Raw genomic sequence first — 20156 nt, 5'->3', positions numbered from 1 at the left:
TCTTTGTTATGCAGTCTTTGGTATTGAATATGTATATTTAACCAAAGAAGAATTAAGAAAATGGATATAACATAATCACCAAGGAGGCTGCCAATGTTAGAGTAACACTGATTGAAAAATATTGGTTTATAGCATTGCTCAGTTGCACTTCAAGGTGATTTTACCCTGCTCTCTGTGGCTTCAAGAGCACTTAATAGAAAACAAACTATTCCTTTGCGATCAGTTACATTCACGTCCACCTTTTCACCAATTCACAGTCATCAAGTCATATTCATCAGCTCAATTATCCCTCAGTTTGAAGGACACGTTGTATATCATATCATGGATTCTCAGTTTGTATTGTGCACTGCAGGTTAGTATTCAGCCAAGCAGAATCCTATTTATATGCCTTGGTTCCTGCTTGGCTGCAAATCCAACCACTCAGCCCAGACAAGTAATCCAGAGCTCACTCCCCACTTTGCACTGTAAGACCCAGACATTCCTCAGAAAAGTGTAAATGATTTACACTGCTTTTGTCCCAAAACACCAGTAGCTTCTGGCCTTCATTTGACACTGCAGCAAACTATAGTAAAAGGGTGAGTTAACATGATTCAGAAGCAATTTGCTCAACAGCAACTATAACAACTTATCTTTAACCATCATAATTGCTAAAGATATAAATATCTATCTAAAAGATATTTATACGAATGATATCTTTAACTGATGAGATAAAATAGCCTACTTTTTACAAAAATATATTTACAGTGGATATAATAATTTCTTATTAATGTTTAGATAATTTACTTCAAAACCATTCAGGTGAGCTTAGTATTGAGATCTCAAAAAAAAGGTTTGAGAGAGAAAGAATGGGGAGATTTCTGGGACAGAGATTGGACATACTGTGGCCATGGAGGGAGCAGAAGTGCAGGTGTGATGAGAGGCAAAGGCTGGGATAGGATTTCAGTGACAAGATGGAGGAAGGAGAGATAATAAACACTGCTACTCATTGATCAGAGAATTCTCCGGGGAATTCTCAGAGTCACGGAAATATTGGTCTATTTATTTAAGGGGAAACTAGAGATACAAGTCTTAGAAACCAAAGGTTGGTAACCAAGCACAAGGACGAAATGTGATCTGCAAGGTGTTCAGAGAAAGAAAAAAGGGAAGAGGGAGATTGGAGGATATCTGGGACATGGAGCAAAGAGGGAGATTGGAGGATATCTGGGACATGGAGCAAAGTACTAGGGCCCTAATCTGAAATGGGATGTCGCAAGGTTCCCTTTGATCCTAGTTCTGCCACATCTGCATGCCCCAGAACGTAATTCACAAATGTGCTGAGTTTTAATGCCTCAACACTGTAACTACATAGTTGAGCCACTTGGCCAGGATTAAATTCTGTCCAGGATTCAGAGTTCCTTCAATTAAACATTATTGAGATCACAATTAGCCTCTTCAGGAATTGCAAAGGAAACCCGTGCCTCCACTAACTGAAAGTCTGATGCACCCAATTGGGCATCTCGTAACTTCTAACCTTCTGCATTCACCATCATCCACACTTCCTGCATTACAAAATCAAAGCAGAAGAGGCCTTAATGTGTCTTCGAGTCTTACGCAGGATAGTATATTGCTGCCATTTATTGCAAGATGGTTAGGCCATAAAATAAAGAAAGTATCGTTACAATTGTACATCATAATGGTGAGGCCACACCTTGAAAACTGTATACAGTTTTGGTCTCTTTATTTGAGAAAGGATATCCGGGCAGTGGAGATTCATCAGGCTAATTTCTGAGATGAGGGGGTTGTTGTATTGCAAGTGAGAAATAATTTAGATGTGTATTCTTTAGCGTTTAGAAGAATGAGAACGAACCTTTTGAAACTTTTAAGATCATTAGGGGACATGACAGGGTCGATGTTGAGTGAAAGAGTCAGGAACAAGGGGGCATATCTGCAAGGGTGGGGATAGTCATTTAAAACTGGGGTGTATAGGAACTGTTTCTCAAAGAGGTGGTGAATCTCCAGAATCCTCTACCCCAGAGAGTTAGGGAGTTTGGATCACTGGGTATTTAAAGAGAAAGTAGATAAATTATATTTCTATTTCTTATGCTTTTAAGATTTATAGAAAAACATTTAATAGAATTACATTTTTTTAAATAGTCAAAATGCTCCTTTCTGCCTTACCCAGAAGCCTTAGACCTCCCGTACACTACAGGTCACAACCATGAAACTCAATCCCAGAGCAGAGGCAATTATTTCGCTTTTAAATAATGGATGTGGTTGTTATGTTGGAAAATGCTACAGCTATTGGATGCAGAAAGTTTGCGGATGAGACGAAAGTAGGTGAAGGGGCAGGTAGTGTAGAGAATGCAGGGACTCCGCAGAAGGGCTTGGACAGGTTGGGAGAGTGGCCAGAGAGGTGGCAGATGAAATATAGTGTAGCAAAGTGTGGAGTCAGGCTTTTTGGTAGTAGGAATAAAGGCGTAGATTATTTTCTAAGTGGGGAGAGAATCCAGAAATCGGGGGTGCAAAGGGACTTGGGAGTGCTGGTGCAGGATTTCCAAAAAGTTAATCTGCAAGTCGAATCAGTCATAAAAAAGGCAAACACAATGCTGGCATTTATTTCAAGAGGGCTAGTATACATAAACAGGAATGCAATGCTGAGACTCTATAAGGCGCTGGTCAGGCTGCATTTGGAGTATTGAGAACCATACACCATGTCTGAGGAAGGATGTGTTGGCTCTGGAGAAGGTCCAGAGGAGGTTTACAAGAATGATCCCAGGAATGAATGGGTATAATGAGCATTTGATGGCACTGAGCCTGTACTCGCAGAAGTTTAGAAGAATGAGGGGGGACCTCATTGAAATACACTGAATAGTGAAAGGCCTGGATAGAATGGATGTGGAGAGGATGTTTCCACTAGTGGGAGAGTCTAGGACTAGAGGTCATAACATCAGAATTAAAGGACATTCCTTTAGGAAGGAGAAGAGATTTCTTTTGTCAGAGGGTGGTGAATCTGTGGAATTCTTTGCCACAGAAGGCTGTGGAGGCCGTCAATGGATATTTTAAAGGCAGAGATCGATAGATTCTTTATTAGTACGGCTGTTATGGGTTATGGGGAGAAAGCAGGAGAATGGGGTTCGGGGGGAGTGATAGATCAGCCATGATTGTGGAGTAGACTTGATGGGTTGAATGGCCTAATTCTGCTCCTATCACTTAGCACCTGATGAAAGACCATGCAAAAAAAATAGTTGTATGACCAGTTCTCTGCTGTTTTCAACTTTTCTGGGTGACTGCTCCAGTTTTCTCCCAACCGACTGCCCATCTTCCACTGTACTCAGTACATGGTACCCAATTGTGCATCTTCCAAGCATTATCCACATACAAAGCAGAAAAGGCCTTGGTGTGTCTTTGGGTCTTATTCACCATAGAATATTACTGCTATTTATTGATAAAGGATTAGATCTTAGAAATAAGAAAGTATTATTACAATTGTACAGCGTACTGGAGAGGCCACAACTGGAGAATTGTTCACAGATTTGGTCTTATTTAAGAAAGGATATCCTGGCAGTGGAGTCAGTCCAAAGGAGATTTATCAGGCTAATTTCTGGGATAAGAGGGATTGTTGTATTGCAAGTGTCAAAAGAATATAGATGTTTATTTTTCGCGTATAGAAGAATGAGAATGGTCTTTTTGAAATGTATAAAATCATTAGGGAACATGAGTGGGTCGATGTTGAGTGAAAGAGTCAGGAACAAGGGGCAGACTTTCAGATTGTGTTCAGTCATTTAAAACTGGGAGGCATAGGAACTACTTCTCACAGAGTGTGGTCAATCTTCAGAATTCTCTTTCCCAGAGAGTTATGGAAGCTGGATCACAGTTATTTAACGAGAAGGTAGATACATTTCTGATCGATCAAGGATATGAGGCATGTGTGGAACTGGCACAAAAGGAGAGATAAAACGTAGGGCAGAAAACCCATGACCTTATTGAATGGTAAAGCAGGCTTAAGGAGCCAAGTGGCCTATTCCTGCGCCTGTTTTGTTTTGTGTTGAGTTCTTTAGCCAAGTAAGGGAGGCCACAGACCAAACTGCTAATAACCTTTTGAGGTACATAAGAATTTCTGGGTCTATTATTCTTTAAATGTTGTAATTTTCTTTTATGCAATGTATTTCTAAATAGATTCAACTTGAAAATTCCTATCTTTTGCCAACAGGATTTGGATGTAATTTGCATTAATTGCAGTAGATTGAAATGTTGAATACATTGGCCTAGAATATACACAATGCTGGTAAAGATACATTATAGAACAATCCGTGGAAGGCCAACTAGCATTGGCTAATCCCCAACTATACTGAGATCATTGCTATATTCAAAGAACAATGAAGCTTTTTGTTAATAAAGGAAAAATTTCCAGGGCCATCGGGAATGAGCAGAGGAGTGCAACAAATTACAACAACTTGTATTTGTGTGGAACCCTTGACACAAGATGCCCAAGGCCCTTTTTTCGCACATAATCAAATTAAATTTGAGAACAAGTTACAAAGGAAATATTTGGTCATGTGACTAAAATATTGGTCATAGTGGAAGACACATTTAGGGAAGAATTTCAGACATTAGGGACGGAAGTTTCGGAGGAACATTTATATCCAAGAGATGGTCAGAAGCAAGGTTTAGGAATGTGTGAAAATGAGAAACAGAGTATAAGAAATTGATTAGCCGGGAACCAGTGTAGTTCGGCAAGTAGAGGAATGATGAGTGACTGGGGCTTGATGTAGATTAGGGCAATGATAGTGGAGCATTGGACGACATCTGAAGTTAACGGTGTATGCCTTTCAAACAACCATTCCTGTCAATTTGACATGAATATCCTCCTTCTGCATTAAAATCACAGACACTTTTAGTAGAGAATAAGACCTTTTGGCCCATCACATCCATACTGGTCATCCCCAGGGTTCTGTTGCTGCGAACTGCTTGTAACCTGAACAGTCCACAAATCGGAAACACGTCCACACACTGAGTCCCCAACAAAAGATGCCTGCAGCCCTGTAACAGCTGGCAGATCCATCCCACGATCTCCCAAACACTTGCTTGTACATACAGGCTGCACATAAGTCCAGCGTTTGCAAGCTGAGGAGGACCTGTACTTTCAAATATGGTCAAATTCATAGATCTCATTCTGCAAAAGTTTATGGATTTTCAAGTGCTCATCCAAGTACTCTCCTTGGTCACCTTTGTTCGGAAGAAAATAACATCAACCTAGACATGTGTATAATTCTCGAGCCTAATAACAATTCCATAAATCATTGCTGTATTTTTCCAGTAGAGCTATGCTCCATCTGTGGCCTATCCACAGATCCAATAAGACCCCCCACCCCTGCTTATGTATTCTGTGCCTTTTCTGATCAAGCATCTGCATCATAGATCTGCCAAGAAATGCCAGCAGTGAGCCAGGAAAGACCTTGATCAGGACATTGACTGCAGCACCTGTTGCATAGCTACTGGTTAGCCAGACAAGCAGCACATTAGAGGTGCAGTTCTGACGTCAGTGAAGACCGTGTCTGAGCTCCACTCACATTGCACACTGTTGTAACACAGCACCTTTGATACTGAGAAACTCCTGTGGTAAGTACTGTTGGTGCTTTTGCAGCTAAATTTTGCATTAATCTTGTGTATTTTGGAGCCATCCTCTTGTCTGTGTTCCAGTTATTTCGCAGTTACATTTCAGAGAGCACTGGAGAATTAAAATCTAATTGTGCAGTCTTCCCTCAGGAAATTTGTTTATTAAATCTTCGAATTGAAGGCCGACGACGGAAAAATGCTTCTCAGTTAAGATTTTAAAAGGCTTCATCGTGATTCTCTGTTAAAACCAGTAGGTGGAGTGAGACATACCACAGCATGTGATACAATGCAAGTGGCGTGATGGCACAGTAGGCAGAGCCGCTGTCTCTCAGCACCTGAGCCCCAGGTTCAACCCTGACCTCGAGTGCTCTCTGTGGGGAGTTTACTTGTTCCGCCTATGACTGCGTGGGTTTTCCACTCTTCTGTGTAGATAGGTTGGGGGGGGGGGAATTAAAATGCAAGTGGTGGGCATGTGTGAAAGAGAGTGAATTGCAGGGCTCCAGGGAAATAAGAAGAGGGGGAATTGATTCGAAGCAGCATGGACCCAAGGGGCTGCTTAGCTACTTTCTGTGCCATGGTAAGTGAAGGGAAACGGATATCAGATCCATCATAGAACATGAGCAACACAGTCCTTGTCAAGTACTTGTTCTGACTTGTTCTGAAGAACAATATGTACACCCGCTAATACATAACAAAAAATAATTTTCGAGAGTGAGCAGAAGAGGTTTACCAGGATGATGCCTGGTTTAGAGTATATTACTATAAGGAGCGGTTGGACAAACTTGTATTGTTTTCTCTAGAGCATCAGAGGTTGAGGGGAGACCTGATAGAAATGTATTAAATTATGAAGAGACATAGAAAGGATAGACAGTCATAACTTTTTGCCCAGGGTGGAAATGGCATATACTAGCAGGTATAGCTTTAAAGGTCAGAGGACGAAAGTTTAAAGGAGATGTGCGTGGCAAGTTTTTATGCAGTGACAATTTCATATCTGTTTCCACCACCACCCTTGGCAGTTTCAGGCACCCATCACACTGCATAAAAACAGGTTTTTAAATGGGCACGTGAATGTGCAGAGAACATGTGCAGGCAAAAGGGATTAGTTTAATTTGGTTTCATACTTGGAACAGACATTGTAGGCTGGAGGGCCTGTTGCTATGCTGTACTGTTCAGTGTTGGGGGGGGGGGGGGGGGGGAGGGGGGGAAGTGTGAGGGGTAGAAAAAAAAAATGAACCTTATAAAATCCATCCTTCCCATGGACTCCAGCTAAATAGTGATTGGCTATTGATCATTCTTTTCACCTGCTTATTGCTTGCCAAATCAAACATCCCTTATGTATTATTATAAGTTCCAAATCAGGGCAATTACCAATAGTAGGATCTTATTCTTTTTGGTTTTAATAATAATAGATAATAGACAATAGGTGCAGGAGTAGGCTATTTGGCCCTTCGAGCCAACACCGCCATTCAATGTGATCATGGCTGATCATCCACAATCCTGCCCTCTCCCCATACTCCCTGACTCCGCTATCATTAAGAACTCTATCTAACTCTCTCTTGAAAGAATCCAGAGAATTGGCCTCCACTGCCTTCTGAGCCAGAGAATTCCACAGATTTACAATTCTCTGAGTGAAAAAGTTTTTCCTCATCTCCGTTCTAAATGACCTACATCTTATTTTTAAAACTCTGGTCCCTGGTTCTGGGCTCCCCCAGCATTGGGAACATGTTTCCTGCTTCTAGCATGTCCAATCCCTTAATAATCTTATATGTTTCAAATAAGATCCCTTCTCATCCTTCTAAATTCCAGTGTATACAAGCCCAGTCGCTCCAGTCTTTCAACATACGACAGTCCCGCCATTCCGGGCATTAACCTAGTGAACCTACACTGCACTCCCTCAATGGCAAGAATGTCCTTCCTCAAATTTGGAGACCAAAACTGCACACAGTACTCCAAGTGTGGTCTCACTGGGGCCCTGTACAACTGCAGAAGTCAAGTCAAGTCAAGTCAATTTTATTTGTATAGCACATTTAAAAACAACCCACGTTGACCAAAGTGCTGCACATCTGATTAGGAAAAAAAAAAGAAACATACAGTGGCAGGCAGCCAAACACAACGGCGCGGCCATCTTGAACAAAATGTTTAACTAAAGCAGAATGGTGTCCGGACCTCTTTGCTCCTATACTTTTAACCAATAATAACACCCAAAATAAAACAAGCAAAGATTCATTTTTATTCAATTTGTTGCACCAACGAAAGTATGTTGACAGTATAGTTTAATAATGCATTTTGCTTTAAGAATGTGTCTTTAAAAAGTGTGGTTATTGTTGTCAGACTACACACATTTCTGACTCCCATTGTTATAATAACTAGTCTTCAGCCTACCCTGTCTCTATTCTCCCGTATTTGCTCCAACGTTGAGGCATTCCATACAGATGTCTATGAAATGTAGACGCAAGCATATGCAGTTACTGAAATCCTCAGCAAAACACAAAGTGCCGGAGGAACTCAGAGGATCAGATTGCATTACAGGTATGAATCGTTCTTCAGACTGAAGTCTGAAGAATGAAAATTTGTCTGTCTATTCTTTCTCAGATGCTGCCTGGCCTGCTGAGTATTGCCTCTGAAATGGCTTGCTTCTTCCTTTATCATTGGCCTCCCCTCAACCATTTAAACCTTTGACCACATTTCATTCATTTCCTAAACCTCTTCTTTTAAATGAAAAGCTGATGAACGGTCTTTGACCTGAAACATTGTCTCGTTTCTCTTCCTGTGGATGCTGCTGACCTGCTGAGTATTTCCAGCATTTTTGGTTTTTTTAATTTTAGACTTCCAGCGTCTGAAGTTGTTTTTCTTATTCTGTTTGACCAATTGCATCCGTTCGTAAATCATTGCACAATAACGTCAATGGAGAGATGAACCCAGAATAGTGGATTCTTTTGAATTACCAATTAATTTCCTGTTTTGATATGGAAACTGAAAGTTGATGCAAAGCCCAATGTTTGCTCTGTAATCAAAAAAGCTTTTTTTGCGGCAGTCATAGCCAAAACCCAAATATGAAAATTGGAAAGTTCAACCTCCAATGAGAGGTTTTCTGATTAAAGGGGAAAGTGCATTTTACCCATTAGATGTATTTCATCAAAAAATGCTGGGAGTAGTTTTTCAGTATTTCTGTGCAAGTACATGTATTCAAGCATTATCTGCTTCCTTTAAACTGATTCCTGAATTTTGGACAACAAACAAAATTGAACAGTTTCTTGTTTGTCCTGGAGATTAACTGCATTCCACAGGGAGTTTGTTGTAGGCGAGGTATAAAAATACAGTAAGGAAGATTGAGAAGACATGTTCCTGTCTGCCTAAAAACCGGGTCGATGGACCAGTTGGTTAGGATCATAGCTTGCATGCTCTCCAGCAGCAGGCATAGAAATGCAATGAATTTCGAAGGGCAGCCATATTTAAGAAGAATTCTCTATAAGCACCCTGAGTTAATGGAATCAAAGATGTTTTGCACGGTCAGAAAAAGGCATGTGGAATATGAGTCTGTGACTGCGTAGGCGTTGTGTACTTGAGTTAGCAAAGTAATTTTAGAATAACATTAGCTGATTTTTAAACAATGATTAGAAGGCACAACTTTTAATGCCCGAGGACTGGACTTATGAATAGCAATTCAGACTTATGACTAAGCATTGCAAGAAGTGACAGACTCCCCATAGATCTGTAAACTGCCTTCCATCTCCAGCTCTGCCTCTTTGTTGAACGGTGCTACGCAGGAAGCAGAAACCACAGTCATTCAAGGTCTGGTTGCTGAAACGAGAGATGCAAAGGTTGCGGGTGGAAGTCATGCTTTCTGGGACGGGTGGAGGAACGGGATCCACGAGGCTGCAGAGGTCTACCACAATCTGTTCATCATTTGGTACCGCTACTCATTCAGGTCAAGGGAGCTGACCCTTTCCTGCCGGGCAGGGTGTTGGTCATTAACCAACTAGTGGCCTCCATGCTCTGGTACTGGTTGACCACCTTGGTCCCATCGGCCACCTTTGCTGGGATCATCCAGAGGAAGTTGGCGGATTTCTTCTGGGGCAACAGACAGCACTGGGTCTCTGCAGCGGTCCTGAGTCTCCTGCTCGAGGTGGGCGGTCAGTCGCCGGTGTGCATCCGCACCCAGCTGGCAGCTCTTCGCCTCAGGACCCTGCAGAGATACCTGTACTCTGGGCATCCTCCCAGGTGGTACGTGCTGGCGACGCACTTTTTCCAACAGAACCACTGCCTTCACGGAGGTACGCGGATACCGATGGTGGCCGTCAGCCATGCTGTCCTGCAGAGGGTGCCCGGCTTCTACCGGGACCTGTTGAGAGTCTGGAACCTAGTTGCCGTCGACTGGGGCCCCCCTCCACTGGCAGAGGGCGATGGCCCGGCCGTGAGAGCGGCCAGCCCTTGTCCTGCCCCAACGGGGAGCCTCAGGGAGGCTCGAACGTGCGGAGTACTCGCGGCTGAGAAAATCCCCACTCAGCCGGAAGTAGGACCCAGACGCCATAATCCTTCTCGGGAGCCGGTCCCACACAACATGAGCCGCCTTTCCTCGACACCCTTCATCTCCCTCCAGGACGCAGGGAATTGTCTCCTGTACGGGCTCCTCCTCCACACCCTGCACTTCCTCCCCCTGGTCCACTAAGTGGTGGTCGGTGTTGCCTTTCGGTCGTGAGAGGGCTTCCCAGTGGGGTCCCTCTGCACAGGGATTCTCTCCCTCTACATCAGGGACTTTGGGTGGAGGGTACTGTACCAAGGAGTCCTTTGCAACCTGTTTCTCACGCAGTTCACAGACTTGCCAGTCGCCTGCCACTTTTGCGGGCTGGAAGAGTCTGTGTTCCACGTGTATATGGAGTGTGTGAGGTTGCAGCCCCTGTTCCAATATCTAAAGGGGCTGCTCCTTGCCTTCTGGCTGAACTTCTCACCCACCATCCTCATCTTTGGACACCCTGTGCGTAGGGGAGAGGGTAGGGCCGAGAATGTCCTGGTTGAGTTTCTCCTGGGCCTGGCCAAGCTGCCCATTGGCAATTCATGACGCCAGGTGGAAGAAGACTCTGCCCGAACCGGCTGCCTGCCCCTTTTCCAGGGTTACGTCTGAGCCCGGCTGGTTTTGGAAAGGGACTATGCGCTGTCCACGGGCATCCTGGGGGATTTCCGGGAATGTTGGGCACCACGTGGGGTGGAGGGTATCCTCAATAAGGATGGGGAAATAGTCATATAATATTTAAGAATATTTGTTTATTTTGTATTACGGTGGTGGGTTTGCTTGTATTTTTGTGTGTATTTTTTGTAAATAGTTAATTAAAATTATTTTTTGGTAAAAAAAAAGGAGCATCTTCTGATGTCTCAAGCCTTCCACAAACACGCTCATTAATTCTTGCTGCTCTGTAACCCCACTGCTTCTCTTCCGCCACCTCCAACAGAATGAGCTGAGGCAGCATACAAATGACTGCACCAACCTTTTGATGAAGATTCTCCAGAGTACCAGCAAAACCCAAAAGTGATTACAACACTGTTGTCCACAGTGAAGTAAAGAGGCCATCATGACTGCAGATGCTTTGTTGATCTTGAGGTTCCTTTACCATTTAGCCCCTTGGTTCAAGTTTTCTAGGTGATTTTGACCACCTTTGAAATTTGACCATCTTTGAAATGCTTACAGCAGGAGTTAAGATCTCATTGTGTTCCAACTTTGATCTTAGAACTGATTTGAATTCATTCATAATCTGCTGGCCTATTCTTGACAGCTGCTCTCCATTATAAATAATCCATTCCAGCAAACAAATGGATAGGAGACTAGATTGGCATTTTCCATGCATCCATTGTTGGTGGGAGCTAGGAACCACTGGTAAACACTTCTGTGCCCATGTGTGTTGCTTCCCTGCAGCTGTCTAAAACTGTAATACAAGATGGTCATTGTTCAAAGCCTCACTCGTCACAGTGAGTGGATTTCTTAGATCAGATTGCAGTATCGGAGCATTGATTGTGGCATACGGTTTCAGGAATGTTTGTCCAAGCTTTTAATTGTCTTGTAATTACACGAAGCTAACAACACGGAAATAGGTAATTCATCCCATCAGGTCCGTGCTTGTGTTTCAGCTTCACACGAACCACTAACCACCGTATTTAATCTCTTCCCCATCACCATCTCCTCTCTCTCTCTCTCTCTCATGTATTTATACAGCTTCCCTTAAACCCATCCAAGCTTTTTTCTTCAACTGCTCAAAATGAAAGTTGTTCTCGACATGGTCTAGATAAATTAATTTATTGTTGGATTTATATGAATGATTATCTTATACACATGGCCCCTTCTTTTAAGATTCCCCTCATTAAAATATTTTATCTCGGCATTTTCTCCATGGAATTGCAAAAAATATTCAAATATCTAAAATTCTTAAATATCTCAGTTATACGATTCTCTGTTTGTTTTGTTTTACCAGAAAAAAGCACCCATAATCTTATCTTTTCTGATTAACTGTAAATTTCCCTGGTGTGGGACGAATAAAAGGAATATATTACATGCTGGGCGTTGTTGTTGATTCTGGTATTGTCCTTGTAAATCTCATTCCCCAGTCCCTCAGTATCCTTTTCCCAACTATTGAAATAACCTTGCAAAAAATATTCAAATTCAACCAATTGAATTCATGAGGTGTGACTTTTATCATCTTTAGCATTATCTCAAGTTGAGGGAATGCCAAAAATGCATTCAGTTTCAGTTTCATATACCCTTTTTCTTCAACACCCATTGGATATAATCTTATTATTTTAAACTAAGATGATCCTCCAGTAATCTAGTATTAAACCCAATCATGTTTCCTTTGAGAGTGACCTAGATAATTATCTTTAACTGAAGTCACCTGTTACAGTTTATTCAAGGGGGAATAAGACTATGCGCAACCAGAAATACATATGGAACAGTCTGATCTCAATGAAACATTAAAAAATAGTTATGGAGTTTGACTGAGTAAATGTAAGGATATTGTTTATTTTGGTTGGAATACCTAAAATGAGGAATTTCAGTCTCAGAAAAAAGGGAGGGACAGTTACAAAGAAACATTTTCACTCGAAGGGTGAGCCTTTGGGATTTTCAACCCTGGAGCACTGTGGAGACTTGGTCACTGAGTGTATTCACCACAGTTATTGATAGATATTGTGAGTTTAAGGGTAGCAGGGGATGTTGGGTCAGAGCAGAAAGGTGGCACAGAGATTAAGGGTTAACTATGATCTTATTGAATGGTGGCACAGGAATTATGGCCCAATTCTGCTTCTATTTCTTTTGGTTTTATGTTTTATAAAATAAATGTTAACAGGATTACATTTTTAAAAATAGTAGAAATGCTCTTCTTTGCCTTACCCAGCAGCCTTAGGCCTCCCTTACACTGTAGACAAACATGAAGCTCAACCTCATCACCAATGAATTCACTTTTACATAAAAGGTGCTGTTGTTATGTAGGAAAATGTTGCAGCTACTCGATGCAACAAGAGCCTACAAGAATTGAGATGCATGACCAGTTCTCTGCTGTTTTCAACATACCTGAGTGACTATTCCAGTATTCTCTCAGCAGACTGCCCATCTTCCACGGTAGCTTACTCAAAACACTACTGCCCTGTGCGTAGCTCACATGGTACGAGCTAACCACTATCCCTGTGTTATCTCCCAGTGCAACAATTTCCCAGTTTTAACATTCCCACTCTCCAGCATTAACAATTGCTCAAAGATTAGGCTTGTAAACTCCCTTTCTGAATTCTCCTTTCTATTTTGAAATATTTCTTCTAATACATCCGGAATCAAATGATACTAAAAGAGGCCAGTTGGCCATTAATGCTCCTGTCTGTCTTTTGATAAGCTATTCTATCATTTCCATTCATTCCACACTATCGTATACATTTCACATTTTCATTTCAAGCATCAGGCAACATTTGGAAGTAACAAAAGTATACTTACAGTGAGTACCCTGCACTGTGAATTGCTTCTTGTAACACCTCAAAATCTTTCCACTGCTCACAAGGGGCACGAGGACTGTAAAAATACAAGGTTAAGGTGGTAAAATCAGTACTTAGTCAAGAGTCTTACAGCACAGAAATAGGCCCTTCAGATTAACTTGTTCATGCCTGCCCAGGTGACCCATCTAAGCTAGTCCCATTTGCCTACATTTGGCACATATCTCTTTAAACCTTTCCTATACATGTACCTATCCAAGTGTCTTGTTGAATATTGGGTGTGTACCCTTTAAGAATTGCAAATGGCCAACGGCTCTCTGTATGTTGCTGTAAATGTTTAAGTGTCCAACTGAACAGAACCTGTTTGCCTGTCTGGTGGTAATAATGTTGTCCATGACTGTAAGCTTATCTTTTGTTCGCTGCAGAACCTAACAGCTTTAAAATCCTTTAAGCTATTTTCAGGTATTTCAGGGAGAGCTACTGAGACCAAAGCTATGGTCATGGAATGAACAGAATTTTATTCAATAAAATAAAATGATTGCCTGCAGTATGTTACGTGGCCTGTCCTTGAGTGTAGAGGAAAATTATTTTAAAAGTTGGTTGCATTTACCCTGTGGCAAAGTAACCCTCCCCACTGTGTGCAAAACCTCCCTAAACTAATGACCTTGACGGTCAGATTGTCAGCTCTGTCTGGATCTCGGCAGAATCTAGGTGCTTGTCTTTGGAATTTCTCTTTACCTTGAGATTTTCTGCACTCATGCTTTGCTACCATATCATGGTGATTTATACTATTATTGCAGGTTCAGAAAACTTTGGTTTGTTCCTTTTTTAAAAGAGGCAAGTCTATTGTGTTACCACCCAGACAGATAATGGCAGACTTCCTTAACTACAGTTTTTCTGTTAAAGCCCAAATATTTGACCTTTGCCACCATAAAATTCTGTAGCTGACAGCTGGACTATCTTTTATTAGTTAAGTGTCACTTAGATAAGGGCAGTCAACACAGACCCCTAAATAGGAATGTGTCTGATCTTTAACTCTTACTAGACCAAGTGGACCCGTTGGGCCCAAACCTCTCCTGCATTGGTGCAGCACCCTCTCCTCCCCCACTCCCTCCCCCCTTCTGCCGTCCCCCCATCCCTTCCCCCGTCCCCTCGCCCCTTCCCCCTCCCACCCCTCCCCTCCCCCCCCACTTCATCCTCCTCAAACCCCTTATCCTCCTTTCCCCCTCTCCTCCCTAGGAGATAGATTTAAACTTTAAAATGTGAATAACTTTTAAAATATAACACTGATTTCAATTAAACTTCTTCCATTAGCACCAAAGGGACGACGGTGAGTAAGGTGGGCCTAAAATTGCCGCGATATCGTGTACCGTTTTGGCTGCAGTTCAGGAACAAACAAACAAACTAGAGTTTTAATATATAGATAATACTGGAAAATGTTATTGCTATTAAAACTAACTTTAAAGTACCTGAAGTTATATTTTGATAACTATCTGTCCACTCACCTGGAAAGCAAAAAAAGAATGTGACAACTTTTATCCTGCCTTTAAGTATAAAATACAATGGAAGGGGAGAAAATTGCCGACAAGAGATTGACTTTACTGACCTGATGAGGTCAAATGGGATTAGTATAGAAAGGTGCAACAGTGGATGTGGATGTGGTGGGCCAAAGGGCCTGCCTTGTGTTCTGTGAGCTTATGACTCCATAGCTCAAGGCTTGATCAAAGGGAATGGGTTTTGTCTCAGCAACTGAGAGGCACAGTGATTTAGATGGGAATTTCCATAGTGCAGGATCTATAGGGCAATATATACTTAATTATCTAAGGAAGATCATGGGAATTCAAAACTAAGGACCATAAATACAGTAATGCCATTAATAACCCCAGGAGAGATTTCTGGATGATCCCCTTTATAGTGAGAGAAGAGAATGTGGAAGAGTTAGATAACAAAAGGAGATATATTTTGAAGGGAAGCTAGAGAGAAAGGAAGGTTACATGGAAGGAGGGAGATAAAGATGGAATGGTTGGGTCAAAGCGCCTGTTTCTGTGCTGCAACATTTTAAAAATGGTAAATTTCTAAATATGCAGCTGAGGATAAACTATGCACGTTCGAAACTTTCCCTGGCTTCAAAACAAATCAGTGCACAAACCTGTCCTTGTTTTTTTCCGTTCAATGGTGAAAGTTGAAGTATGAGCACAGGTTAAGTCTTGTCTCATTCCTGGCCTTTTGCAAATGATAGAATGCCGTTGCAAAATATCAACGCAAACCTTGAAATCCAATGTAATAAAAACAAATGTAATAATTTTGTAGCCGTGAACCAGCTTTTGTCACAAATTACTTTATTCAAGGCTGATGTTGGGTGGTACATCACGCATTGCATCGTCAACTTATGTATTTATTGCATGTCCTTAGTGATCTTGACACTTTGGTGCTGGGCCTTTACCTTGAGGCTCTGGTGTCCTTGTAATGCTGCTCCCAGCACTGTGTCAGAAGTCAGAGGCATCAGGCATGTGATTTGATGATGATGATGGTGTCCCTAACTCTTAATTCTTTATGTCTGTGTTAATTGAGTGCATTGGGTTGAAAGACTCTGTTGTAATGAGCTTGATGTGCTATGTAGAGTGCTGGGGTGAACCCACCACTCATCGGGGACAGATGTGGAATTCACTGGTTGGTCAGAAATAGGCTGACCACTTTGTTCTTCATTTTGAAGGTGAACTGTTTGGGCTGGAAGGAAAGGGAGTATTTCCATTTCTGTATATTAGAAAGGAGGGTGGTGCAGTATAGTGTCTCTGGAAATGGGGGGTAAATGTTGACAGCTAAGACAATGCGATAAGAACGGGAGTCCACCACCTACCCCACCATTCAACATGGTCATGGCTATCTTGCCCCAGGTCTCATCTCCTCCACACTGCCAGTTTCCCACAGCCTGCATCTGTGGATTTTGATCTTTCAAAAGTGTAACTACCTCCAATGATCTCGCCTTCACATTCCTCCAGGCTGGGGAGTTCCAGAGATTCATTATCTTATGCAAGAAGTTACGACACACCTCATGAAGTTCAGTACAATGGTATTAACATTGAATATTGAAGGAATCCAAGCCTGTTTCATCCACTAGAAACTCGGATATCATTGCTTATGTTTGGTGTGAAGTATGTACAATTTTAATGTGAAATATTTATAATTAATACAAATAAACAAATTTGAAACTTAAAAACCGGTCCTAGAGAGACTGTGACTCTGGACTCCTCTGTATTAATGTTATTTTTGGACATCTGTTGTCTGGCTACACTTTTGGTGCAATTATTTCCTTCCAGCTGTATGCTGCTGCATAGTCTTGCTTTATATTAGAAGCTGAAGGTTCAAGTCTTGTTCAGGGAACAAACCCAAACACTACCCTAGTGGTGCAGCAATAAAATTCAGGGTAGTGCACAGGCCCAGAGATGGAAGAATGCAGATGTCTCAGAAGACAGGAGAGCTGTCAAAGGTTACAGAGGGACCACAAAAAGACTGAAAAGGATGAGAATGAAAAAAATCTACCCATTGTTGTATCGGAACCCGGAGAAGGTCAGTAAACATGGGTGATGGAAGAAGAGGAAATTAGCATAGCGGGCTGTGTTTTGGTTGAGCACCAGCTTATGGAAGGACAAAGATAGGAGTCCATCTGGAGACTGTTGTAAACTCATCCATAGTTGTCAAATGCACTAATGACAGAGCCACAAGGAACTGTAGCTGTTGGAATCCTGAGCACAACATATAGTGCTGGAGAAACTCAGCAGATCAGGCAACATCTGGGGATATGGGTCTGGACCTGAAAAGTCATCGGTCCATTTCCTCCACAGATGTTGCCTGACCCATGGGTCCACCTGTCCTGTCTGGTTTCTCCAACAGTTTGTGTTTTGCACTGATGTTGGAATAAGCTGAGACAACACTGGACTAGGGCAAAGATGTGCAAGAGGAAGCAGGTAGTTCTTGTCATGAGTGGTTTTATTATTTGACAGAAACACATTTCAAGTCATATACATATTTAGAATTTAATCAAGTCAAACCAAACCTATTGTCAACTACGCAAGTACGGTGAAGTACACATACAATTGGAAATCCTGCTTGTAGCAGCGTCAGAGGCACAGACTCAGAAAACGCACAAAACATAAATTATGCAAAATAAACACAATTTCTAAAAGCAAGACTACAAAAAACAAGGCATTGGTGCAAAGAATTAATTAACAAATGCATTTAATAGTTTTTAAGTGATCTTTAGTGTTCTTTTTTTAAATAGTTAATACTTCTACGTTTTTAACAGTATGATTACCTTTAACTTGTTTTTGATTTTTGTTTAATGTTATTGAAAGTCAGAAGCACTCAGTGATATTCAAAAAATTATGACTGCCAATTCTGATTGCAGGCAAAACATAACTGGCTGTTGGCTGTGGAGAGCCTTGCTGACACAGGTCAGGGCCCTGATCCTATGTTGGAATTAATCTTTATCCTTCATGAAGGTGACCACTAACCCATGGCGACTGTGTTGGGACCTCAGTTATGCAGAAGGTCCGGTGGGTATGGAGGGCTCACCCAAATTAGAATTCGCCGGGGCCATAGGATTAGAGTAATGATATTTCTTAATTCCTCATTTTATGTCCTGTGAGATGAGTTGGGTGGTCTGTGGTACACTGGCATACATAGCAAGAAACGATTATTCTGAATCAGAATGAAGATCACTGGCTAATTGGCCTTTCAAACAATCCTGAAATCTAGCCGAAGGTTTGGCTGCACTTTCATGCACAAGGACCATATTAATGTTGTGATCAATACTGTTGCAATCCCACTTAATCTTGGAGACCCAGAAAGGGAACAATGAGTCAGGAGTAAATTGTTCTTGGAGAGTTGTTACGTTTTACAACTTTAAATCACTTCTTACTTATCTACATCTTTTCTGTCTCTCGAAGAACACTACTTTTTTTTAATTTCTCTTTTAGCAATTGATTTGATCAAATTCCCATTATTTCCTCCTCCATCTATCCTCTGTTTTGCTCCTAATGCTTACACTTTAACGGTAAGACAAATTATCTGCTGCTCTTGGATTCCAGATCTCTTGTGCCTTCAATGCATTATTATTGGATCAATGAAATTTTGAGCTGATGGGTGGGAGAAGAATGTCCAACTAATGTCCTCACTACCTCTCTCCTCCAAGTCCCACATCATTCTGTAAAGTTAGTATTCCACAAGTTTAAAAACATGAACAACATATATTTTAAATATCTTTTACCATATTTCAGACCATGGCTGAGGGGCTGTTAAGGCAGCAGTAGATGGCAGAATCTGTGGCTTACAGGGACCCAGCATGAGACATAGATGCAAGTCAGTGGTCAATCGAAGCTAGAAGACATGTAGAGGAAGAGAACACAATCTGGCCCCATTGGGATTCTCACTCATGCACTTTCACCAGATCGGCAAATGCCTTGCCATCCGTGCACAAGCAACAGCACACAAAAGTTCAGCTTTTCGTTTTTGAAATATTACTTTAATAATAATAATATTCATTTATTGTCATTGCAACGAGTACAACGAAATTAAAAAATAGCCAATCCTGACGGTGCGTACAAACATATATGCAATAAATGCAAAAACAAATAAATACATAAATACAATTAAATACAATTATATTAAGTACAAGATTTTTTAACGGTGTTGCCTAGTGCAAAGGTAGTGTTCAGTTCTCGTATGGCCCTGGGGTAAAAACTGTTCTTAAGTCTGTTTGTTCGGGATTTGATCGACCTGAAACGTCGACCAGAGGGCAGATGAACAAACAGACGGTGGCCGGGGTGGGATGGATCTTTTATTATTTTGCCTGCTCTACTGAGGCAGCGTAGGCTGAACAGGTGCTCCAGGGAGGGCAGTGAGCAGCCGATGATCTTCTGGGCCATCGTGATGACCCTCTGAAGGGCCTTCCTGTCCTTTTCTGAGCAGCTGGCATACCATGTGGTTATACAGTATGCCAGCACACTCTCGATGGAGCAGCGATAGAAGGACAACATGAGCTTCTCCTGCAGGTTGGTTTTCCTGAGGATCCTCAGGAAGTGGAGTCTCTGCTGTGCCTTCTTTACTGTGGTGATGGTGTTGGTAGACCAGGTAAGATCCTCTGCGATGTGCGTACCCAGGAACCTGAAAGCTGGTACCCTTTCCACACAGACCCCATTGATGTAGAGTGGGTCGTAATCTCCACTGGTTTTTCTAAAGTCAATTATAAGTTCCTTTGTTTTGGAGGAGTTCAGGACCAGATTGTTCACTGAACACCATGCTGCCAGCCTTTGGATTTCATCCCTATAGGCTGTCTCATCTCCTTCTGAGATGAGTCCAACCACAGTCGTGTCATCCGCGAACTTGATGATGGTGTTGGTGGGATGGGTGGGGGCGCAGTCGTGAGTGTAGAGGGAGTAAAGGATGGGGCTCAACACACAGCCCTGTGGTGAGCCGGTGCTCAGTGTAATGGTGGAGGAGAGGTGAGGGCCTATTTTGACGGTCTGGGGGCGGTTGGTCAGGAAGTCCTTGATCCATTGGCAGATGGTTTGGGAAAATCCAAGGTCGGAAAGTTTGGTGAC

The 20156-nt window shown here is 42.1% G+C and overlaps 1 protein-coding gene across 2 annotated transcripts in view; it reads left to right on the top strand.

Moving 5' to 3' along the window:
- mbnl2 (muscleblind-like splicing regulator 2) overlaps window positions 1–20156 on the top strand; it is a 142400-nt gene that overhangs the window by 1078 nt on the left and 121166 nt on the right. Inside the window, exon 1 of one of the 2 annotated variants that reach the window (XM_078402244.1) lies at window positions 5413–5598. The exons of the other annotated variant lie outside the window; for it this stretch is intronic. The gene's annotated coding sequence lies outside the window, so the exon portion shown is untranslated. Of the gene's footprint in view, window positions 1–5412; window positions 5599–20156 lie in introns of those variants that run through there. 2 annotated transcript variants of the gene reach the window in all.

The sequence above is a fragment of the Rhinoraja longicauda genome, chromosome 7 (genome assembly GCF_053455715.1).
Source record: "Rhinoraja longicauda isolate Sanriku21f chromosome 7, sRhiLon1.1, whole genome shotgun sequence".
NCBI lineage: Eukaryota > Metazoa > Chordata > Chondrichthyes > Rajiformes > Arhynchobatidae > Rhinoraja > Rhinoraja longicauda.
This window is presented reverse-complemented; position numbering and strand designations above follow the sequence as displayed.